Consider the following 26,285-nt stretch of genomic DNA (forward strand, 5'->3'; position numbering starts at 1 on the left):
TCTAGGTTCTATCTTAATTCCTTCATATAGTTCTGCCCCTTCTAGGTTCTCATCCATCTTGTTCCTTCCCATATCATCTCCTCTCCCGTCTCCTTCTCTCTCATCTGGCTCTTCCTCATCTTCCATCTCGTTCCTCTAGTACTCTCCTTTAGCCCTTCAATCTACTTCTTCCCCATCTCAGTTTGTTCCTCTCAAGTTCTTACCCATCTAGTTCTTCCATTCTCTTCTCTCTCCTCTGTCCCCTCCTGCCCTGGGAGTTCTGGTATATATACACTTACAAGCAGTATTTCCTTAGCAGTGCAAAGCCAGGCTTCCAGGGTCAAATGGAGGGGTGATAAGAATAGGCTTAATTGACACATCCGCCAGGCCTTCTCAAACAGGTAACCTGGATGCTTAAGTCTGTTCTTAGAGAGTACAGAGGTATCTCTGATAAGGTACTTTCCTCCATCCGGTGATGAACCTGGCCGGATGCTACCAATAATGAAAATTACAGGGAAGCTTTAACTGGGAGTTATGGCTGAGCATAGCTGTTAGCACAGAAGGTTATCTAAATATTCCTAGAAGTGGTTAGGTAAGTAGTTAGAGGTCTATAAAGTTAGTAAGGCTGTAAGAAAGGAGGGGTCTGAGCTAAATTCTGTAAAGCTATTACTTAATGTCTACCTGACTTGGGCGGTGTCTCCTTGTGGAATTTACCTTAAGTCAGGAGACTCGCCTGTGGGCTGTTATCACTGTTAATCCTCGGAAATTGGGTGACCACCTGGGTGATGTCTCCTTTAGTCCTTGAAAGTGGCTAGGGGAGATATCTGATTCCAGAGAAAGCCTTTCCTGAGGCTGTTCTCAAAATGCCTGGAATGTGTATGTCCAGAGAGTGATCAGTGCACACTGTTAGCTCTTCTTAGGGAAAAGTCAATTGGGAAAACTATGAAGGCACACATGATTTTCATAACAGAATACAGCTGATCTATAACAAGCCAAGTAACACCAAAAACTCCTTGGGATTTGGCTTCCTCTGGAGGAATTCCCTGATTCCTCTAGGTAGTGACTCTGCCATAACCAGCTGAGTTCTTATGATATTCCTGCGGCCCGCAGCAATATCTGGCTCTGGGTTTTTTATTATAAGTCCTTTTAAGATTCATGTTATAGATAAATATATTTTTTTACTTCCTTTTTAAAATTAAGATATCCCTAAAGTATCTAGGTTGGTTCAAACCCGTAGACCTGCTCACAATCCCATGTCTCCCAGTAGCTGTTTCTTACCCATAAGCAATCAAAAAATTTAAAATCAACATAATACTATACAAGATCCAGATTCCCTGTGCATTTCCCATCTTAATTGGCTTTTTTTCTTTTATATTAATTTTAGTGTTTCTTTAAAGACTTTACTATTTCTAAACTATTTATTTCTTTCTATAACTGTCCATACCCTTTTTCTTTCTTTCTTAATCCTATGTACATTGTAAAACACACTGGAACCTGTTTAGAAGCTTTTTTTCCATCTGAACCTGCTTTACTGTGTATCTCTAGTCTTTTTGACCATATGAGCAAACTTTAGACTGCTAAGCTACACCTGGATTGTCCAAGCAGCTCTCTTGGCTTCTAGGGTTGCAAAAGCCAAGCTTATGTCTTGGGGCCTGGTTTGAGGTTTGTTTGTGCTAGAACTGCATTTAACCCCCCAGCTACGAAATGCCAATGCCCTGAACTATGGCAAGCGTTTTCACATAGTTTTTTTGTTCCTACTTAAGATAGTGGCTGCTCAAGGGCAGAAACTGTCCAGCTAAAACTCTTAAAGGAGTCACAGCCTTTTTTTTTTTTTTAAGTTTTCTCAGACCCTATGGAGATAAGGCCCACATTGGTTCACCAAAATGTTTTTTGGCTCTTTGGGGGGAGCCCAACACTCAGCTTCAATATAAATCACACAGAGAGGCTAATTCTTACTTATAAATGCCTAGCGTGGTTAGTTTCTAGCCTGCTTTTCTTATCTTAAATTAACCTGTCTTTCTATTGCCTCTGGGCTTTTTCCTTTGCTTACTTCTGTAATCTTACTTTCACTCTTCCTCCATGGCTGTCTGTGTAGCTGGGTGGCTGGCCCCTCATGTCTTCCTCCTTCTCCGGCTATTTCCTGCCTGATTTCTCCTTCTATTAGTTCTTTCTGCCTGCCAGCTCCTGCCTATCCTTACTCCTACCTTACTATTGGCCATTCAGTTGTTTATTAGACCATGAGATGTTTTAGACAGACACAGTAACACAGCTTCACATAGCTAAGCAAATTCAACATAAACAAAAGTAACACACCTTAAAATAATATTCAACAACAGGGGTGAATTATGTCTACGTAGTCACCCATGTAGACTGTGTAGTCTCCCATATACCTTGCCAAAAGCAAGAGTATACAGAAAGCAAATGCATAGTGGTCAGAATACTAGATTAATTTGACACCTGTATTTTTCAATCACCTGACCTTCATATAATTTTATTCTTAAGACACTTGTCTATAGGGAAGCAATATATTGACGTACCAAATCAAGTAATTACATCTGTTTGACAGTTGTATTTCTCAATGGATACAAATTAACTAAAAAGCACTAAGAATCATAAAGGTACAGATACCTAACTAATAAGTTCCAAGAGCGTTCATGGTTCACTCATGAGAAGGGCTCAGTTCCAAAGGTCCAGAATATAAGGTATCTGAAGGTGTAAAATGAAAGACCAGACACTGAACAGGGATGATTCAACCAAAGAAAGACCAGTCACTAACATCAACTGGTAGCCACATCATTTTGTATAGCCTTACAACAAATCCCATTAATGGTAACAGCACATGTATGGCATATATATTTGTGACTTCATTCTTTTGTACATCCAGTTTTTGCTCTCTCCGGAATGCCCTCCACCTACTCTTCTCAATCTGTAGACCTAGCCCCACCTCCTCCTTTAAAGCTACAACTTAAATGTCAATTACTCTGTCCTACAATCTTTTCCAATCTTTCAGGTAAAATTAATCATATCCTGAGTGCTGCCACAGCTATTTATGTACACCTCCCTCTACAAGTACTCTGAATCAATGTGGGGAATCTCATCTGACTTCATAAACTCTTTACCTCTCCACCAAGCCTATTTATCACGTACATCTGCAGCTAGTATCAAAACATGTTGTGTTTGCTCTAAGTACTCACAAATATGGAATGAGAAGAAAATAAAGAGCTGACTAGGATAAAGAAACTGAAGTTAAATAATTCAATAAAGGTCAAAAACACCCTAAATTAAGAAAAGAAGTCTAGAAAAGGCCTGTTTGAGATAGAAACCAGATCAAAAGCAATGAGATTACTGTGGAGAGTTGTTTTTTAACATAATATTCACTTCTTTGGGTTACCCACACAGTATTGTCTCATAAGCATCTTACTTAAGTCTTTAGTAATGGCTCTCCACTTAACCAAGCAAGTCACTTCTGGTAAGTCACTTTTCTCAAAACTTATTTCCTGAACTGCAAGTGGGGTAATAAACTGAATTCCTGTTTGACAAATATATTGTACTGACTATTTTAAATAGAAAAAATTAAAGTATTTAAAAAATAATTTGAGGAAACAAAGGAAATAAAGAACATAGGATAACTTTTTTTTTAATTAAGGAAATTTTTTAGTCATTTTACATACCAATCACAGATACCCTCTCTTCCCTCCCCCTGCACCTCCCACTTCCCCCCAACCCACCATCCATTCCCTCCTCCAAGGAAAGGTCATAGGGAGTCAGCGAAGTCTGGTACATTCAGGAGAAGCAGGTCCAAGCCCCTCCCCCTGCATCAAGGCTGTGCAAGGTGTCCCATCATAGGTAATGGGCTCAAAAACACCAGCTCATGCACCAGGGATGGATTCTGCCTAGAATGTGATCACCAGTGGTAACCTTCAAGAGCATGGTTCCAGTACAAAGGAGCTAGACTGTAAGAACTTTATCACAATTCTATGATCCTAACACAAAGAGGTGACACCAAACCAGGGGTGAAATCCACAGGTAAGAGGCCAGCATACTAATAACTGAAGGACAAGTTTTATTTCAAGAAAAGCTTCTTAGGATTGTTAACCCTTCCACTGGAAAAAGGGGATTCTGGGTTTTTAGGATCTCCCAAGAGAACCATAAACAGTAAAATAAATGGAAGTTAATTCTTCTGCAGCTGAGAAGGGGTTGGAAAACAGATAACAGATACAAGTTAACCACAATAGTGAGCTAAGCTTTTTAAATAAGATTTTGAATAACTTATTTCTATTAAAACAATATGAATAGAACACCTGAATCTTCATAAACATTTGGTGAAACCTAGTCCTCCAAATGATGATATTTGTAAGGAAAACCTCTGAGAAGGTCCTGGTCCTTTTTTAAAAGAAGCCCAACAAAGATTGCTTCCTGCCTGCTCTTTGCTATCTGAGAGGGTAAGATGGCAGTCACAAACCATAGATTGCCCAGCATCTTGAGTTGGGCTTTCGAGGCCACAGAAGTGTCAGAAATGTATGTCATTTGAGTATATACACACATAAGTGATAGTGTATTTCTTATACCATACTGAATAACTCAAGACAAATAGGCAAGTCATGGAACCTTTTGTGTGAGTTCATGGATTCTATATTACTATTTTTTTTTTTTTTTTTTTTTTTGATTTTCGAGACAGGGTTTCTCTGCGTAGCTTTGCGCCTTTCCTGGAGCTCACTTGGTAGCCCAGGCTGGCCTCGAACTCACAGAGATCCACCTGGCTCTGCCTCCCGAGTGCTGGGATTAAAGGCGTGCGCCACCAACGCCCGGCCTATATTACTATTAAGAGTAGCTTAAAAAAAAAAAAAAAAATCGCCAAATTCTCATTTCTTAATTCTTATGTATATCCAGATAGGGCATTGTTCTAGTTCTGTTTCTCTTACTGTGATAGACACCAGGCCCAAGAGCAAATTCAGGACTTACTCGGCTTATGGGTTACAGTCCATCATAGAGGAAAGCTAAAGCAAGAACTCAAAGCAGGAGCTTGAAGCAAAATCAATGCAGGAATGCTACCTACCGGTTTGCCCCCAGGCTCACAATCAGTTACCTTTCTTATATTGCCCAGGCCCACCTATCTAGGGATGGTACTGCCCATAGTGGGCTGGTCCCTCCCACATCAATTAGCAATCAAGAAGATGCATCACAGACACATTCACAGGCCAATCTGATAAAAGTAATTCTACTGAGGCTCCCCTCTTCCCAGGTGTGTCAAGTTGACAACCAAGATTAGGCAACATAGATATAGCCCTATATAATATACAATAAGGGACATTTTATTCATATTTCTTTCTTCTTTGAGGTTTTTGTTTAGTTGGCCTCCCAGGTTGTTTTTTGTTGAGGGGGGACTAATTTCAAGTCAGCTATATGTTCAAGATTTGCCTCCTCCTCCCAAGTGTTGAGCTTAGAGGCTTGTGCCACCACATCTGGCTAGTTACTTTTAATTCAACTTAAAATAAGTCCTTAAAAGATGACTTTTTAAAAAATGATAATTCTAAAAAACACAATGGAGAAACAGTAAAATTTCTTAATGGTTCTTAAGGTTCCTAAAAACTAGCTTGATTGAGGCAGATCTTCAAAAGAAAAAGAAAGAAGGTTCTGGTTGTTCATCAATCACTGTGACTTTCACCCTCAAGTATTTTTTTTTTAATTTTGACATTGTAAAATGTATCATATTGATAAATATATAAAGTATAATCCAAAAATGTCATTTAGATCAAGTTGTAGTTGTCTTAACCTTCAAACCAATGGTCAAAGCAACAATAGCTCATCTTTTATTCAAAAGCAATGGAATCACAACAAAACAAGATAACCAAAGAAAATATACTGTGGGTAAGAAAAACCCAAATATCCCTGATTTTGAAAATGTCCAGTAGGAGAAAACATTATACCAAGAGGAAGTTATGGGCCTGGTTTCATTTAGTGCATTCTTATTCATAGAATAATTAATTAGGAAGCTACTTAATGTCTTTATTTAGTAAAGAGAAATCTCACCTACCTACACTACTTCCAAACCTGTTGCAATAGAACAGAACATTATATATAAAAAATAAAATTAATCACTCATAAAACACTAAAACTATATAGAGCGCGGGCTTCATAAATACAAGGCAAAAATCCAATATTCATTTTTTGGAACAGATGGAATTTTGTTGTTGTTGTATCTTGAGTGAGAAGGGCATGTAGCCCACACCTGTCCTTGAACTCATAATCCTGCCTCCACTTCTCAAGCCAAGATTACAAGCATATGCCTCATATGGGACATGGATGCATATTTTACTTAAGCTATATTCTATATTTAAGATTAACATATTTTAATATTATAATACCAGTTTTATTATTTCAATAATGCTCGGAACTTTAGTGGACAGACTTAGTTGTAAATATCAATAAAGTCAAATATTTACCATCTACTTGGTTAGCACTCCTATTTTTCTCTAAAGTAGTCTATTACACAAGAAAAATAACAGCAGTTAAATTCAAATCAGATAAAACACACTTATAAATTGAAATATATGGTAGGAAATGGGGGCTAAATAAGTTAAAGATTACTATTATTTATGTATTTCTTTTATCAGAATTCACTTTCTCTAAGATTGTATTACATATTTTCTTATGTCTAAAATCACTCTAATATAAAAATCTAATTCTTATTGTTTCCAAGTGAAACTTCCCAACTGTATGTATTTTTCCTTTGAATTATTAAACATTCCAATTTAATTTTCACAGAAAGATTGAGAGTAAAGTTTTTCTTTTCAGTTTCAAGAGGTTTTGATTTCATGGAAAAGCTGTTAGACAACTCTTTACTATCAAACACAATACTAGTCACTAACATTTGAAAAGCATTGGAAGTGTGACTATTTCTTTATACTATGAAACAAATATATACCCCAAGTTCCTTTCTTAAACACTATTACCTAAATATGAAGAACTTGCCTTATTGATATTATTTTATCAACTTACAGAGGAGTTCACTTGCCATTTGGGGATGTGATGGCTAAATCTGAGCATCAAACTGACGGGCTTAAAGAACAGCACATCTGAGATTAGTGAGACATATCTCTGGGTGTGTCTGTGAAAACATTTCCAGACAGGGAAGACCCACCTGAATGTGAAGGTACTATCCTATCCTATACCAAATGGCTTCATAAAATAAATAAATAAATAAATAAATAAATAAATAAATAAATAAATAAATAAATAAATAAATAAATAAATGAAGGCCAGGCTGAACATTTGAAAGTCCCTTCTCTCTTCTTCCAGATTAGCCACAAATTGAACAACTCTAGTCAGACATAAGCTCACACCACTGCAATATCCTGCCCAAGCATATGGAACCAAATAATCATGGGCCACACTTCCTGAAACCATGGGTCAAAATAAGAAATTCTTCTCTTTAATTCCTTCTTGGGTATTCATTCTTTTGGCAGAGGAAATCTCAAAACAGTCTAGTAAATACTCTGTTGTGTGGTTATTAGTGGTAACTCTGATGATGTATAATGAAAAGGAGTAAACTGAGCATGGAAAAATATCTGAGGAGAAAAAGAGAGAAAAAGTGTTCTGTGTTCAAGGAGGGAAAAGATTAAGAGATCAAAGAGAGAAAAAGCTAAATTCTGTGTTCAAGGAGGGAAACAGATTAAGAAATGGAATAAAGGGAGTGGTATCCTCAGAGCATGATCCTACCCAGCTACTTGTGAAAGGAATTAAAGAAAAGCTTAGAGCCAGATGTGGTGGTGCACACCTTCAATCTCAGTACTGGGAAGGCAGAGGCTGATGGATCTCTGAATTTGAGCCCAGTCTTGTCTACAGATCCAGTTTCAGGACAGTCAAGCTTAGGCAGTGAAGGTCAAAAAGAGAAAGTTGGTAAAGATGTAATTGAACGAGGGGGCCATGCGCCAGCCCTAGCAAGCAGCACAACTTAGCAGCTTTGGCATGTGGTTTTGGCTTTGGAGTTAAGGATAGAAGAAACAGGATATGGAATTTGCCTCTGCGTCTAAGGAAAGCTGTTGAAGCCAGGCATGTGTCATGGGTATCCTTGAAATGGAGGACTAGAGAGACCAAGGCATGAGCTGTGAAGTTGAAGCCTAGGTGGCCTAGGAGAACCCAAGATGTTAGAGATGTCAGAGTCATGGGATACCTGCCAAAAAGAGCTATTAACTGGGAGTGGGACCAACTCAAGAAAAAAAAAAAGTGTGTTGATGTCAACAAAACTGAACAGAGGTGGAGATCTGAAGAGCTTTTTGACATCAGACATGGAGATGCAGAGTTTGGAGTTTATCCACATGGTTTTCGGTCTTGCTCTGGTCCAGTATTTCCTCACTATGCTCCCTTCCCTGCATTTTGAAATGGTAATGTATATCCTGTGATATTATATGTTGGAAGTATGTGATCTGCTTTTAGATTTTGATTTTTACAGGTGATTATATTTAAGAGATTGCACAAATCTCAGAAGAGACTTTGAACTTTGGATTTTAAAACATTGTTGAGACTGTGGTAGACTATGAAGACTTTTGAAGTTGGACTAAATGCATTTTGCATTATGATATTGTTACAAGGGCCAGGTAGTAGAATTTAGTAGTTTGAATGTAACTGGCCATCATAATCTCATAGGGAGTGGCACTATTAGGATATGTGGCTTTAAAAGGCTAGAGTGTGTATGGCTTTGTTGGGGGAAGTGTGGCACCGTGAGGATGGGCTTTGAGGTTTCCTATGTTCAGGATACCACCCATTGTATCAGTCTACTTCCTGTTACCTGCAAGATGGAGGATTCTCAGCTTCTTCTCCAGCACCATGTCTGTCTCCACGCTGCCATGCTCCCAGGCATAATGATAATGGACTGACCTCTGCAATTGTAAATTAGCCACCTCAAATAAATGTTTTCCTTTATAAGAGTAGCTCTGGTCATGGAGTCTCTACACAGCAATAGAAACTCTAATTAAGACACAACCTAAGACAGCACAGACCAACCAGTGGCTGTGTCAGATGAGCAGAATGTGGTAATTAAAGTTCAAGATGTTAGCCCACCAGGAAGAAACTCTCTGATGGGTCAATCTCAGACAAGCAAGGCCCCAAAACCACAGACCCCAGAATGTCTTTTGCATCTGCTGTGCCTTTACATGTTTGCTGCTGCTATCTTTCTCTGGTATCTGGCATGGTGTGATTGGGTATGGGGAGAGCTACACTGCCTGTAATGTACTATGTTTATCTCATGGAAACATCCTGTTCTACTGTGTATTTTTACCTATGGATTATTATGAAGATGATTTCTTTCTAAGCTGTACTGTCTAATTGATAATAATAATGTTAGTTTATACAGAGTTTTGATGAATAAAAATAAATACAAGGAAGTGTCACACTGCTAGAACACATGAATTTCTTTTGAGAAGCCATATAGACTGTGGCTTTGGTTAATGATTAAGAAAAACAACTGAAGTCCAGTAGCGCAGCTAGCTTAAATTTTTTTTAACCTTAATGTTGAGAGATGTGTTCACAGGTTTCAGAGTACATAATAGCTGAAACAAAGCTTTGAGAATAACTTAGAATAAGATGTTTTTGTCAAATAGCTTTGAGATTAAAAAAAAAAAAAAAAAAAAAAAACAAGATAATCCAAAGTTTTAGAAATGTACATAGTTGAATGCGAACTCTTTTTTTTTTTTTTTTTGTTTTGTTTTGTTTTGTTTTGTTTTTCGAGACAGGGTTTCTCTGTGTAGCTTTGCACCTTTCCTGGAACTCACTTGGTAGCCCAGGCTGGCCTCGAACTCACAGAGATCCGCCTGGCTCTGCCTCCCGAGTGCTGGGATTAAAGGCGTGCGCCACCACTGCCCGGCAAATGCGAACTCTTTAAGGACAGGGAACAAGAACAAAGCAGCCCAATTTTCTTTTTTTTGTTGTTTTTGTTTTTGTTGTTGTTGTTGTTGTTTGTTTTTCAAGACAGGGTTTCTCTGCGCCTTTCCTGGAACTCATTCTGTAGCCCAGGCTAGCCTCGAACTCACATAGCTCCGCCTGCCTCTGCCTTCCGGGTGCTGGGATTAAAGGCATGTGCCACTACTGCCCAACAGCAGCCCAATTATTATTAACTGACAAACTTCTCTTGCTAAGATTGGTTGATGACCAAAGGTGATGATTAATTCCTTAAATCCATTTCTGCCCTCAATCTCCTAATATAAAAAACAATTGATGAGTGGGTATGAACACTAAAGATTTAAAGTAGAGCTGACTGATTCTTTTTCATATATAAAAGTTTAGGTTTGTGATTCCTTTAAGATTCCTTATAAGGTTACCTTTCAAGATAAGTAATTGGCCCTTTCTTCATAACTGCAAAATGCAGCCTACCAGTAAAAGACATGACTAAGAAGAGTATCTTTCTTGCTCATACAGTTAATCTACAAGTTGCTTGGGTATGAATATATGTGGGTTCTTGGGATAATTTGTTTTCCACCTGGATTATGTAAAATGTTTAATCATGTAAGGGATATGGAAAACATGCTGTTTTTTACTGTTTGTTTTGTATTCACTGTAATCATTCACTTGAAAAACAGAATGTAACAGAATGAGAGAGTTAGAAAGAACTAGAAGGGAAACATCAAAAATGAGGATAGAGTTAGAAGGAAGACATCAAGAATAAGAGAAGGAAAATAGAGAATGCAAAAGAATAAAGAAAAGGTCTAAAGGAAACCATCAAGAGAGTATGTGTCTTTTTCCCCAACTCCTTCAAATAGAAAAGTCTCAGTATGTGCTGATGCTGTGGATTCCATTTGAGCCCTCAGCTACTGGAGGCTGGTTCCACAGGCAGCAATACACACCCAATGATCAAATACCTGTTCTCTTTTATTTACTAACAATGAAACTTATTTAGTATCTTTATGACAAAATTATAGCTTATAGACTTAAAATATGTTCCCAAACTATGAATATATAGAAAATTCAGGCTCATAAAGCAAATATACAACCATTTATGAAGATATCAAAGCAAAAACAACAGTTTACACAGTGAAGCCTTCCATGGGTAGGGTGGGAGTTAGACAATTCTGTGTTTGTTTCAATTCAATTGACATCAAAACATTTAAGGTCTATAAGACACATTTGAAAAATAAGTAACAGGGACTAGTAAAAAGAGTCAATGGGTAAAGAGACTTGTTCAAGCCTGAAAACCTGAGTTTAGTATCTAAATTGACATAGTAGAAGGAAAGAACCAATTCCCACAAGTTGTCCTCTGACCTCCACTCATTACACACACATCACACATCACACACACAAACACAAACACACACACACATAAATAAAATGGAAAAATTAGAAAATATATTAAAATTAAATAACAGAAAAAGGAAGCATAAAGAAAAAAGAAACTAATAAAGTTCACATCGAAACTTAAAACTTATGCTCAAAAGACTTCATAAACAAGATGTAAAGACAGTAAACAAAGCAGAAAATGTATTTATACTACATATAAATCTGAGAGCAGATAATATGAGAAATATCTACAATTAAGAAGGCAATCAACAATAAAAAAAATAGCAAAAAAAAATAGATGAACAAGTCAATCGAAGTAGAAAACCTTAAAATTCAGAGAAGAAAACATTAAATGAACAATCAATACATTAAAAGATGTTTAATGTCCAACAATGAGAAAACAATACAAATTAAGCAACCCTCTAAAATGGACATCAACTATATTGCCTGTATAACTGTGAAACAAGAATTCTATTATGAAGATTTCTGGGACAAAATAATTTTGCTGAACAATTTGGCAATACTTGCTAAAATTAGCTATTCTTTTCAGTATAACCCAGTAATTCATCTAATTACATATCACTAGAACTAGAAAAACGTACAGGTGTAAAATATATTTATAAAAGATTATTCATAGCAGTACTGTGTAGTCAGAAGTTTTCCTGTGTCCTGACAATCCCTCAGCCACTTGGACAAATAACACAGAGGTTTATATCAATTCAAATTGCATGGCCATGGCCTATGGCTCAATTTTCTTGCTAACTAGCTCTTATAATTAAACTCAGACCATTTCTAGTAATCTATATGTCACCATGTGTTCCATGGCTTTCCCTGCGTGCCATTACATGCTGTTCACTTGACAGTGGGATGGCATCTCTTCCACCTCTGCCTTTCTCCTTCCTGTCTCTGTGCTGGATTTCCCACCTGCCTATAAGCTGCCTTGTCATAGGCCAAAGCAGTACATCATAGCTCATTCAATATAATCAGCATATCACAAAACACTGGGTTTTGCCATTTTAACTCTGCCTAACAAGAACAAATAAGGAGAGAATCCCAGAAAAATATAATTACAAAGAAAATGTAATTGAGGAGCTACTAATTACAAAAAACTAATTTAGTCTCTATACTGTCTTTTAAAGGCTATACTTTTACTACTAAACACTGAACTCACAGCCTGAATCAATCTGAAAGTACCAGTGCTATGGACTAAATATTCTTTCTAATACTCATGTTGAAAAGTAATAACCACCATAATAGTTGATTAGGCCATAAAGATTCTACCCCTCATGAATGAATTAATGTTACGACTTGAGAGAGTAGGTTAGATATTGCAAAGATAGCTTGCTATAAGACCAAGTAAGGCTTCCTTGACCCTCTCTTTCTCCTGTCTCTGGTTTTTTCTCCTTCCCTCGCTCCATATGATACCATCCACCACAGTATGTTAAACAAAAAGACCATCACCAGATATATATGGCACTTCAATATTGAACTTTATAGCCTATAACATTGAGAAAATAAGTTTCCTTTCTTTATAAATTACTCGGTCTGTGGTATTCTGTATAGGAGCATAACACAGTAAGATAGCAGATAAAGTAGTATCACAGACAGTATTTTCCAAAAATTACCACAGCAACATTTGCTTGCCACATTCCATTTAGAAGCATAATTCCCCCTCCAAGTTAGGTACAGCACTTTCCTTACAAAAGATTAGTCCCTCCTCCTCCCTAGATCTCTCACTCTTAGTACCCAGTCACTATTCTGTGAAGAAGCCCAGACCCCATTGAAAAGCCACATGTAAACATACTGAGATCTAACCTTCATGTGTGCGCACACGAGCACACACACACACACACACACACACGAGCACGAGCACGCACACGTGCGTGCTCGTGTGCAAGTCCTCATCTTTAAGGCATGCAAAATGAGTAAAGACAACTATGCCACATGATCATCCCCACATGCAAGCTCAAGCATAAACTATATATTACTGAGTTAGTCCTTTGAGTTGCAGTTAAGTCCTTGAAGAATTTTACTTCCAGGACTACTTGATTCCTCTTTTGGAAACTACACATTTTGTACAAAGAAAGCATTATTTCAAGGATAAGGCCTAAGCAAAATATGACCAGAAATTCACCCCCTGAAAAGACAAAATCCTTACACCTGTCTTCCTTTCCTGATGCTGATAAATACTCTGACCAAAATAACTTACATGAGAAAGGACGTACTTTAGCTCACAGTTCTGGCACTGTCCCTTATATCAAGGAAGTCTAGCAAGCAAGAATGTGAAGCAACTGTACACATCAAGTCCCTAGTCAGAAAAGATAAATGAATGTATACAGGCTAGTATGCAACTTGCTTCCTCTCCTCTTCCTCATGGTCCCGCCCATAATTAAGATGGGTCTTCCTATATCAACTAATATAATCAAGATAATCCCCCCACAGGCATGACCATCTCCCAAGAAACTGTAGATTTTGTCAAGCTGACAAAGAATACCACACCTCCATTTTGGCTTATACAACAAAAGACTCTTGAAGGAAGTTGTCATCAAATACAAGTGCTTCCAAGAGTATAATTTTTTACAATGTATTTTAATACATAAAGAATACTGAGTAAAATATTGAAGAAAAAACTCCATAGATTTGAGTTGAGGGAAAGAATCACACTTCATCTGTAATACAAGCATCTGTCTCCCCAGATTTGCCTACCAGTTTAGGCCAGTTGACTGTTTATTGCTACTTTGATTTTAACAAATTTAATTTTTCCATGTGGTACACATATACAATGGAATATTATTCAACTGTATCAAAAAACCAAATCATAAAATTTGAGACTAAATGGATGGAATTGGAAAAAATTATACTGTGTGGGGTCGCCCAAACCCAGAAAAAGACATGTTCTCTTTTAAACTCTAAGTTGAAGTGATCCATTCCTTCCTGACTTGCTTTGGTCAGGAATTTTGTCATAGCAATGTATAAAGCAACTAACACCAAACATAGCAAGAAGTAGAGCTGTTTCTGTAATAAGCTACACATGCACACACACACAAACACATACCACACAAACAAATACAGTAGGCAGGCAAGGAGGCAGGAAAGAAGGGAGGGAGAAGGAGCGAAGGGGAAGGGAGAGACAGCGGCAGAAACACAGAAAGCAGGCTCTAGAAAATTGTAAGAAGAGCTTAGGGGACCATTCTGGTAGTTGGGAAGACCAGAAAATGTCGAGACAAACATAGGCAGTAGAAACCAGACAGCAGGTTTTACAGGGGATTAAGGACTCTATTGAGAACTTAGCTTGGAGGAAGTTTTTGCTACATTCTGATAAAGAATCTGGCTATATTCTTTCTATGTCCTAAGAACTTGAGTAAAGCTAAATTCAAAATGAATCAAAAATTCATTTGATGCAAAAAAAAAAAAATCTTAAGATACCGTATTCTAGCTGCCAAGGTTAATGGTCAACAACACAAGCAAAAAGGATATGAAAAGGTGTCTCAGTTAGAGTTACCATTGCTGTAATAAAACACCAAAATCAAACGCAAGTTGAAAAGAAGGTTTATTTGGCTTACACTTCCACATCACTGTTCATTGTGGTGGTATTATATTCCCCGAAATATTATGCAAGCTAATAAACTTATCTGGGGTCTGAGTGTTGCGCCCAGATCGTGACCCCCAGAGAGACCACCAAAGACGAGCATGCTGGAATGCAAAAGCAAGGTTTAATTCTGGATATCCAAAAGCAATACAAACCTAGGCAGGGACTTTGTCCAATACATCCAACGCAGTGGAGGCTGGAGGAAGTGCCCACCTATCTGCAAGCTCAGCTTCTAAAGGGAAAAAATCACAAGGTTACATCATTTAGGGGTGCTAGTACGGGTACAATTCTGATTGGCTCGCTTCTAGGGACTTCTAGAAATTACTTCTAAAGGAGTGGTTGCCCGCCACCATTTCTCATTGGCTGCCCTCAGATGGGGGCATTTCTGTGGTCAGTTACCCTGGAAACCAGGGGGAGGACATTCCATAGTCTGGCAGGCATTGCCTCCTGACTATCTTGTGACTGTACTTCTACACTTCCTGGTTTCTGGAATCTGAACTGACTGATTTCAGTAACTAATGTCCTATTCCCAAAAGGAGAAATCTTAGGCCTTAATTTTAGGGTGAAAGCATTTTAGTCGTATTTCTAAGATGGCTCATTTTGGTCTCACAAGAGAACAGTGTGGTGGTGTTCTAATTGTACTGAAATGTGATTTTGATTGTATGTTAATAAATAAAGTTGCCCGGGGGTCAGAGCTATTAGAGCCATAGACAGAGTGTGGCGGTGGTGGCACACGCCTTTAATCCCATAGATCTCTATGTGTTTAGGGATACAGCCAGCATTGGAGACATATGCCTTTAAGACCTAGGGGGCTGTACATTCAGACAGTGACGAGGCAGTCACGTGTTTGGGTTTACAACCAATGAGAAGGCAGAATGACTGGAAAATCGATTTACAGACAGGAAGTAGCTCTCTTTTGCGAAGCTGGGACAGCAAGAGGAAGGGTGAGATTTTAGCTCTGAGCTCTGACCTCTCGGCTTTGTCTTTTACATTGTTTCTGTGTTTCTTATTTAATAAGACGGTTGGTTACATCAACAGAACAGAACAGCCACAATATTAAACATAGAGGATAGGCAGTGGTGGCACTCAAGCCTTTAATCCCAGGAAGTGAGGGCAGAAAGGTATATAAGGCATGAAAACCAGGAACTAAGCTGGTTAAGCTTTCAGGCTTTCGAGAAGCAGTTCAGCTGAGATTCATTCTGGATGAGGACTCAGAGGCTTCTAGTCTGAGGAAATAAGACCAGCTGAGGAACTGGCGAGGTGAGATAGCTGTGGCTTGTTCTGATTGTCTGATCTTCCAGCATTCACCCCAATACCTGGCTCCAGGTTTGTTTTTATTAATAAGAACTTTTAAGATTCCTGCTACAGTTCATCACTGAAGGAAATCAGGACAGGAATTCACACTGGGCAGGACCCTGGAGGCAGGAGCTGATACAGAGACCATGGAGGGGTGCTGCTTACTGGCTTGTTTCCCATGGCTTGCTCAGCCTGCCTTCTTATAGAACCTAGACCCAACCCACAATAGATTGGGAATTCCCACATCAATCACTAATTAAGAAAATAACCTAGAGGCCTGTCTGCAGCACAATCTTATGGAGGCATTTTTCTCAGTTGAGGCTCCTTCCTCTCTAGCTTGTGTTAAGCTGGCATAAAACTAGACAGCACAAAATGGAACCCTTTGCCAAGGAAAGGAAGGAGTTCCAAGTTACAGACAAAGAAGTAGTTACTGAAAAAGCAGCTCTAATGGTTGAAGAGATTAGCACCTTTGAAGAGAAACAATGTATAGTGCAGGGTTAGACCCTGCCCAAGGAAGGCTTCACTTGGAAAATGCAAATTCATCTGAGGGGAAAGAGTATAAACAGAAGAGCCATTCAAAGTGATTCCTGCTAGGGAACAACCCACTAGAATAGTGTTTCCCTGGGATCATTCTGGAAAGCACACAGAGGTCAATTTAACCGTAGTATTAGGTTACTTCTGTATATCTCTTTTGGAAGGAGACACAATTCAACCCCTAACAACTAGAACCATCATGAAGGAAATTGTGTAAGAGAAGAGGTATGTACAAGGAGTAGGAGCTCTGAACTCAAGGCAACTGTTTTATGTCCTCATATTTATTCAGGTATATCTACTTACTGTTCAGTCTACCCAGATGTTTAGCTTTGTCTCTAGTTTACAGCTCTGCTAAAATATTTCATCTAAAATAAAACATTATTTTATTACTTTACCTTTTAACTCTTAAATCAGTTTAGCCTGCCATCTAATTCTGGCACTATCAAGAACTTTCAACCTGAAGAAGTTAACCACACACAAGAAAACACAAGGAATAAATAATACCAGATCTGCAAATCAAAGAGAGGGGAAAACTCATAATCAACAAACACCAATTACTGATAACTTTCAACATCAATGGTCTCAATTCCTCACTAAAAAGACATCAGCTAACAGAATGGATATGAAAATACCCTCTGCTGCATCCAAGAAACACATCTTAACATCAAGGATAGACATCACCTCAGGGTAAAAAGATGGAAAAAGATATTCTAAGCAAATGGACCTAAGAAGCAAGCTAATGCAGTCATTTCAACATTTGACAAAATAAAACTAAACTAAAACTAAAACTAATCAGAAGAAATAGGGAAAAACATTATATACATACCAGAAGAAATATTCCCCAAAAGAATATTACAATTGTTAACATCTATGTACCAAACGCAAGGGCACCCAAGCTCATTTAAAAAAAAAAAAAAAAAAAAAACACACACATTACTTGAGCTTAGCATCACACAGTGATAGTGGGTGACTTCAATACCCCACTCTTGCCAATAAAACAAAGAAATGCTAGAGCTAATATCATAAACCAAATGAATCTAAAAGTTACAGATATTCACAAAGGAATATACCTTCTTCTCTGCACTTCATGCTACTTTCTTCAAAACTGACCATATACTTGAAAACAAAGCAAGTCCCCAAAGATACAAAAAAATTGAAGTAACACTCTGTAGCCTATTGACCACCACAGATTATCAAAGCTAGACATCATCAACAACAGAAAGCTTACAAACTCATAGAAACCAAACTCACTACTTAATAAAAAATAGGTCAAGACAAACACTCAGAAAGAAATTTAAAACTTTCTAGAACTGAATGAAAATGAATATATAGCATACCCAAACTTATGGGATACAATGAAGGCAGTTCTAACATAGCACTAAGTGTCTACATCAAAAATGAGAAAGAGCTCATATCAGTAAATTAAGAGCACATCTGAAAGCTCTATAACAAAAAGACATAATAAACAAGGTAGTAATGGGCAAGAAATAATCAAGCTTATGACTGAAATCAATAAAAATAGAAGGGGGAAAAAGGAAAAAAAGAGTAAATGAAACAAAGAGTGGGTTCTCAAACACAACTGGCCAAAAAAAGGGGGAAAAAAATCAATGAAATGATTCCTAATGATATTCTGCTGTAATTCTAGATCAATGCCTTGTCAAGTAGTAGTCAGCAGAAAGGCTTCCACTGAAAGCAGAGGAGTAGGCTTAGAGACCCACAGTCAAACATTAAGCTATGCAGAGATTCTAAATTGGAGGTCTCCTTCAGGTCCCTTCCCTTCAGACTCAGGTAACCCCACAAAAGAGGGGGAAGAATGATCGTAGAAATCAGAGGGGATGAAGGACACCACAACATGGCCCACTGAATCAACTAAGCAGGGTTCATATGGGCTCACAGAGACTGAAGCAGGAAGCACAGGACATGCATGGATCAACAACAGGTCCTCTTGTGTTTATGTTAGGGCCATTAGCTTGGGAGTAGATATGTCTCCTGACTCTGGCCTGCTCTTGAGACTCTTTCCCTCCTATTAGGCAGCCTTGTCCAGCCTTGATATGAGGGCTTTTGCCTTGTCTATTGTATCTGGTTTTGTCATGTTTGGCTGTTGTCTCATGGAAGCCTGCTCTTTTCTGAAGGGAAACAATGGGGAAATGGGTCTCAGAGGAAGGGGAGGTAGGGGCAACTGGGAGGAGTGGAGGGAAGGCAAACTGCAGAAAGTAAAAATAAAATAATTTTAAAAAAGAGTTGGTTCTTTAAGAAATCAATTAAGATTGACAAACCCTTAAACAAATTACCTAAAATGTAGAGAAAGAAGATCCAAATTAACAAAATTAGTGAAGAAAAAGTGGGGCATAACAACAGACACAGAGGAAATCCAGAGACTCATAGGGACATACTTTAAAAGCCTGTACTCTATCTACCTCTTTGGAATATCTAAAAGAAATAGATAATTTTCTCAAGGTACTGCCCAACTTAAATCAAAATCAGATAAGCAACTTAAACAAACCTATATCTGCAAGTGAAATAGATGATATTTAATGACAGAAATAGCTGTCATTAAAGTCTAACAACCAGAACTCTTCAGGCAGCATCTAAAGCCTCACTTCTTCAGAGAAGCCCTTCTTACCTGATGATAATCAGATTCCTTTTCATAACCATACTTCCTTCCTAGAAAGCAGAGTTCCCATAATTTTACTTAACATGGAACTTTAAAATGGCTATCACAGAGCTTGGTATGGCATCAATGCTCAATAAATGTTTGTTGAATGGATGGATTTTAAAAAAAAAAAGCATTCCCCATAAACCTAGCATTTTCATAAATAATGACTTCAAGTGAATACAAGTCAACTTTCCAAAATTATAGCCAAGTTATTTCTTTATCACAAGTGATTAAAGGATATCCCTGGAGGCAAAGGACAATAAGAAACTACTTAGCCAGCTCCCATGGCAGTATTTTTGTACTTGTTTTATTATGAAAATATAGCACATTTTCAATAACTTTTAGCTTCACAATGCACGGAAGAAATTTATTTTCCAGAATCCTTTTAAGATTCTGACAAGCCAAATGATTCTCAAGTCAAAATGTGGGTTATTAAACTGAAAGAATACATTATTTGAATGTGAAGTTTAATTAGCATGTTTAGGTAATAAAGAAGAGAGCTTTCCAGACAGATGGACAAGCACCAAGTCATAAGAAATATTTCCAAATGTGTCTTTAAAGAAAGATATGAAAATACCCAAAACAGGGATAATTTGTATTGCTAAGAAACACTAAAATTGATAAGTAAACTGTCTTTCATTCAAAGGCCAAGAATAATCATCTCATTTATTAATGCAATTCTTTTCCATGATTACTGAATGTATAAAATCTTTATAAAGTATATAGGGCCAAAACAGCAGGATTTTTAACATTCAGGAATCACTAAAGTACTATATGTTTTCAGAGATCTTTAGAATGGTGTTTTCTTGCTGTCTATCAAAGATAAGTTTGGTCAGACATGATGGTGCACACCTGTAACTCAGTACACAGAGGCTGAGAGAAGATTTTAAGTTTAAGGTTAAATTCAGCTACATAGTGACTGTCTCAAAAGAAGAAAAACTGAGGAAGAAATGTTTTGGGGGAACAACTATGTGCAATAAAAATATCCCTTCAATTATCAAAAAGGACCAATATTTCTAAGCATATTGCTATCAATACTATATATATTTCAAAATCCAAACTATACATTCTAAAGAAGTTAAATAGTGTTATGGTATAGTTCTATTTTGTCGTAGAATATTATTTTAAGGTGTTACTTTTGTTTATGTTGCATTTGTTTAACTCTGTGAAGCTGTGTTACTGTGCCTGTGTAAAACACCTCATGGTCTAATAAAGAACTGGCCAATAGCAAGGCAAGAGAAAATAAAGGCAGGGCTGGCAGGCAGAGAGGATATACAGAGGAGAAATCAGGGAGGAGGGGAAAAAGAGATGGAAGAGTGAGGAGATCCAGCAGGCAGAGAAGGAGTAGGACTCCAGGGAGCAGCCACCCAGCTATACAGCAAGCCACAGAGAAGAGTAAGATTTACATAAGTAAGAGAATGGGAAATGCCCAAGGGCAAAAAGTACAAGGGGCTAATTTAAAGTTAAGGAAATAAGTCAAGCTAAGGCTGGGCATTCATATGTAAGAATAAGCCTCCATGTGTGATTTATTTGGGAGGTGGGTGAGGACTCAAGTTCAGATCCTAGACACCACATCAGGTGACTCAACAATGCCTGTAACTTCAACTCCAAAGGGATTCAATTCTGGCCTCCACAGACATCTGCACTCACATGCACATCACATATACAAACACACATAAAAAATAGATAAATAGCCGGGCGGCGGTGGTGCACACCTTAAATCCCAGCACTCGGGAGGCAGAGCCAGGCAGATCTTTGTGAGTTCAAGGCCAGCCTGGTCTACAAAGCAAGATCCAGGACAGGCACCGAAACTACACAGAGAAACCCTGTCTCAAAAAATAAATAAATGAATGAATGAATGGATGGATGGATGAATCAATGAATCAATGAATCAATCAATGAATGAATGAATGAATGAATGAATAAATAAATAAATAAATAAATAAATAAATAAATAAATAAATAAATAAATAAATAAATAAATAAATAATCGACCTTATAAAAAACCATTCATCCTTGCTTACCCAGATTCTGTTGTCTGGTAAGACTGAATTAGGGCTACAAGATCAGCACTGTACCACCATGTGAAATCAATCCTTCAGGCTCAATTATAACTTTCCTACCCTTCATTTTTATTTTGGACTTATGAACTGTCAGCCAGACTTAAACTTTTACTCACTGTTCCCTCATTAGTGCTAACCATGGACTGTGTCTCTCTTCCATATCAGAGTCAGAAAACAAACTTTGAGGAAGATAAGTGGAGGCCTTCAAAATTAATAATGAACTCCAAAAAATGGTTGACTTTTAATAAAACCAATTAAAGCTGTCATGAGAGGTCTGTGTATGGAAAAGACTAAACTCTATACATGTCAAATATTTTAAAAGTGAAGCAATTATTACTGTGTGTTGGCCTTATTGATTTCTTCTGATATTAACAATGTTTCCTATGATTTTAAGAATATTCTCAATGTATAAATTTGAAAACAAATGAAAAAAAATCCCCCAACTTTTTATTACTAAGCTGTTCAAATATTTACCATAGCAGGAAGGAGACTCCAATGAACTACTCTTATGCAAGTTCAACAATGATCATCATGCCATCACTGTTACCAGTTACAAAACTGGTAACATACCTAGCATGTTAACCAAATGGAAATTATGGGTTTTAGGCAAAAAAATTATTTTTAACCTCTTACTTACTATTTAAACATTCAAAGTGATGAAACAACCTCTTCCCTGGGTTAGAAGGTCAAGTAATCCTGGTCCCTCACAAGATAAATGAAAATCATATGGTACTGTTTTATAAAATTCAGTTCAGTAGTTTTAAATTATTAATCTTAAGATAGATAACTTGGGGAGATGGAATATGAACTATATGTTATACATTACTGTGCCCAAAGTTAAACATTAGGTATAAAAACAGTATTGGATTACAATATTGTTGTAACAGGAGAACACTTTAATTCTTAAACAGTATTTCAAAATAAAGTATTTCAAATGGCCAAACCTCACCTGCTATACAAAAAGTGTACACACACACACACACACACACACACACACACACACACACACACACACTTGAGCAAAGCTTAATAACAAAAAAAATGCAGCAAAAACCCCAATATTCCAAGTACATTTAACACTAAATCTAGGGCCTTTAATTTGCCAGGGACTGCCCAGAACCAGCCATTGCCAGTGAAGGAGGAAACAAGGTCCTCTTTTCCTAAGCACAAATTTCCTAGGATCATTCTTGTTTAACTGTTCCTTGTATGGCCTGGGTGAGGCTCCATGGATAGCCGAATAATCCTTCTGCTCTTGGACAGCCTATATGCATTCTTGCAAAATGTATTATCCTCAATCTCCTGCCATGACATTGCTCTCCCTCAGTTAACAGCTCCCCTCAATACCTACTCAGCTTCTAAGCCCTAACAGCACACCTCATAGTCCCTTACTGCTAGGACACTCTTGTCCTTCAGAAATATATTGTGGGTAAGATGCCTAGTTAGCTCCACGGGTTGCAGAGAGAAAAGTAATTACTTCTTAACCCAAGACTATTACCACAGAACACTGTAGCTGAAGTTTTTCTGTGCCCTGGCCTGCCAGCAGTCGGGACAAATCTCTCCCACTTGCACCCCCCAGGTAAACACATAGAGACTTATATTACTTAAACTGTTTGACCTAATGGCTCAGGCTTCTTGATATCTGTTCTTATATCTTAAATTAACCCATTTCTATTAATCTATAAGTTGCCATGTGGCTCATGGCTTACTGATATCTTAACATGCTGCTTCTCATCATGGCAGCCGGCAGCATCTCCTGACTCAGCCTTCTTCCACCCAGCATTCTCCTCTCTCCTTGTCCCTCCTACACTATCCTTCCTGCCTGGCTACTGGCCAATCAGCGTTTTATTTATCAATCAATCACAGCAACAGAACACTTCTGCTTTCCTGGGTATGATTCAAATATCCAAATCTTGTTATCCTAATCACTCGATCATTATAGTACTCCAAGTAAAACTCCTCACACTAGACTTGATAAAAGATTCAGACACCCTAACTTATTGGAAACCAGGTAAAGCCCTGACATTATAGAAATGCTTACCTTAACTAACAAAACATTTCCCTCTTCTTACACCCTCCATGTAAGTCAAGAAATTCAGAAGTCACAAAACCAGGAGCTAGAGATGTAGCTCAGCTGGTTCAGAGCCATCCTAGCATCCACAGGAACCTGGGTTCAAGGTCCAGCACCACATAAAACCAGGAATGGTAGCCCACACTTGTAATCCAAGCACTTGGGAAGTGGAGGCAGGAGTATCAGAAATTCAAGGTGATCCCCAACTAGACAAAATAAGTTTCTCTCTCTCTCTCTCTCTCTCTCTCTCTCTCTCTCTCTCTCTCTCTCTCTCTCTCTCTCTCTCTCTAAAATAAATAAATAAAAATAAAAATAAAAAAAAACCTCATAAAACCAGCTCTTCATAATTACAAATAGAGCCTAGCAGGTTCCTTTGTGTACAGAAGTATCTGCTAAATACTGGTACCCATTCAAAGTTCCAGGTCATCATCCTGTTTTCTAAGGGATTCAATTAGTGGTGATATGTTCACACATGTATAATTATATTTATATATGTGTGTATGTACATACAAAATACACACACACACACACACACACACACACACACACACCACCACCACCACCACCACCACCACCAATATCCGTTGTGAGGTCTGAATTCTTCTTAGATGTAAACCTTAAACAAAAACACTCAGGAATACAGTAAGATCTTAAGAGGTTATCTCTCATGATTATTACTACAAAGGTCTCTTTTTAAAAATAGCCTAAATAAGTGTAGATAAGAAAAAATGGAATCCCTTATGCATTGCTAGAGGGAATATAACATGACACAGCCACTATGGGAAATAGTACAGTAATCCCTAAAGCAATAAATCTAACAATCACTTCTCATTTTAAGTTTCAAAAGAACTGAAAAAACAGACTTGAACAGATTATCTGTACACTCATACCAATAATGGCATGGTTTCAACAGTGAACAAGTGGAAAGAAACTAAGTGTATTTCAATGGCTGAAGGAACAAAATGTGATATATGTATACTTAATGGAATAGTATTCAGCATTTTAAAGAAAGGAAAATCTGACACATGCTACAAGGATAAACCTTGAATGTATTAAAATATGTAAAATAAGCAGGCCACACAGTAGGGCAATGCTGTACAATTCCATTTGTATGAGTTAAATGGACTAGGAAAATTCATAGAGACAGAAAGTAAGACTAGTTGCCAAGGTCTGGCGAAATTATCAATAGGTGGTTGTTAACTAATAGCTACTGAGTTTCAGTGGAAGAAAATGAAAACCTTCTGGAGATGAATGACAGTGACGGTTTTACAACAGAATAAACATTTCCTCCTACCAAACTGCACATGAAAGTGGTAAAATGCTAAGTTTTATGAAGAGTATTTTATAATAAAATATACTTGAACTGACCATAACTAACTGTTAAGTGGCACAAAAATTTGACAGAAGATATAAATAAACGAGGGAAGGAAAATGTCAACATAAACCACTATGCTCTGGCCTAGCAATTCCACCTCTAGATACATACTACTACTGTGAAGATGTTCATCCCAACATTGTCTAATTGTTACTGGAAGCAGCCTAGGTGTCCACTGTCTGGATAACTTAGATATGCACCAAATTATTTTGATTAGTATAACATGTCTAAACTAAACAACAGCATAAAGTTGGGTGAGGGAAACAAAGATCGAAGGTAAGATACAAACAATAAAACAAATATTTATATATATATATATATATATATATATATATATATATAGCAAATGAATGTAATTGAGGGTCTTATTAGGGGAGGTTTGTATGGTAGGGGTAAAAGATGGGAATGGGGCTTATGGTTGAAAAAAATGGTACAAAATAAGAAAAGGGTATTAGCCAAATAACTTACACTAGTTTGCAAGTAAAGAAGCTAATTAATACATTGTTCCCTGAACCAGAGGGCCAAAAGAATTTGGAGAACTAATTATATTTTCTTTCCTAAATATTGCATTTTTTTTTATCGAAGACACTTTCATTTATACAGCATTTAACATGACCATCTGTTTATTAAAGGGCAGTATGCTGAAAGAGAAAAGATTTGTTAAGCAATTATGATGCCAATGTTCAAATCTTCATTAAAAATAAGACTATAAAATTATTCCAATAAGCCATTTCTTAGATTTAAATGCCAATACAGTAAACAAGACAGCTATACAATAAAACAAGCATGTACAGATAAAAAAATATACATACATGTATGTGTGCATGCACATAGGAGTAGATCCTAATCAACTTTTATTGTCAACTTGACACAACCTAGAGTCAGTTGGAAAGAAGGAATCTCAACTGAACAACTGCCTACTTCAGACTGGCCCGTGGACAAGTCTGTGGGCTCGATGTTTGGAGTGCCAGTTGATGTAGAAGGTCCTAGCCTACTGTGGAAAACACCATCCCTAGGCTTGAGGCCCTGTGGTATATAGGAAAGCTATCTGAAGCTGGGCATGCTGGCACACATCTTTATCTCAGCACTAGGGAGGCAGAGGCAGGAGGATCTCTGTGAGTTCAAGCCAGCCTGGTCTACATAGTGAGTTCCAGAACAGCCAGAGCTACATAGTGAGGCCTCGTCTTGAAAAAAGCAAAACATGTCAGAACATGTCAGAAGGCAAGCTAGTAACTGCCTTCTTCCATGGTTCCTCAAGTTCCTGCCCTAACACCCCTCTATGGTGGATTATGACCTGAATGTATAAGGCAAACAATCCCTTTCCTCTCCAAGTTGCTTTTAATCATAATGTTTATCATAGCAACAAAAAAGCAAACTAATACAATATCTCTTTAAGAAAATTAACAATGAATTCTCATGTTAATGATCTCGTAAATAGTAATTGCTAAGAGAACAGC

The 26,285-nt window shown here is 37.6% G+C and overlaps 1 protein-coding gene across 13 annotated transcripts in view; it reads right to left on the reverse strand.

The window, feature by feature from the left end:
- Qtman (queuosine-tRNA mannosyltransferase) overlaps positions 1 to 26,285 on the reverse strand; it is a 451,643-nt gene that overhangs the window by 386,790 nt on the left and 38,568 nt on the right. For 2 of the 13 annotated variants that reach the window (XM_076569385.1, XM_076569392.1), the window contains exons 1-2: positions 14,992 to 15,063; positions 8,768 to 8,858 (exon numbers count right to left, since the gene is read on the reverse strand). The exons of 9 other annotated variants lie outside the window; for them this stretch is intronic. The gene's annotated coding sequence lies outside the window, so the exon portion shown is untranslated. Of the gene's footprint in view, positions 1 to 8,767; positions 8,859 to 14,991; positions 15,069 to 26,285 lie in introns of those variants that run through there. 2 more of the 13 variants (XM_076569396.1, XM_076569390.1) reach the window with 2 other exon arrangements.

The sequence above is a fragment of the Peromyscus maniculatus genome, chromosome 4 (genome assembly GCF_049852395.1).
Source record: "Peromyscus maniculatus bairdii isolate BWxNUB_F1_BW_parent chromosome 4, HU_Pman_BW_mat_3.1, whole genome shotgun sequence".
Classification (NCBI taxonomy): domain Eukaryota; kingdom Metazoa; phylum Chordata; class Mammalia; order Rodentia; family Cricetidae; genus Peromyscus; species Peromyscus maniculatus.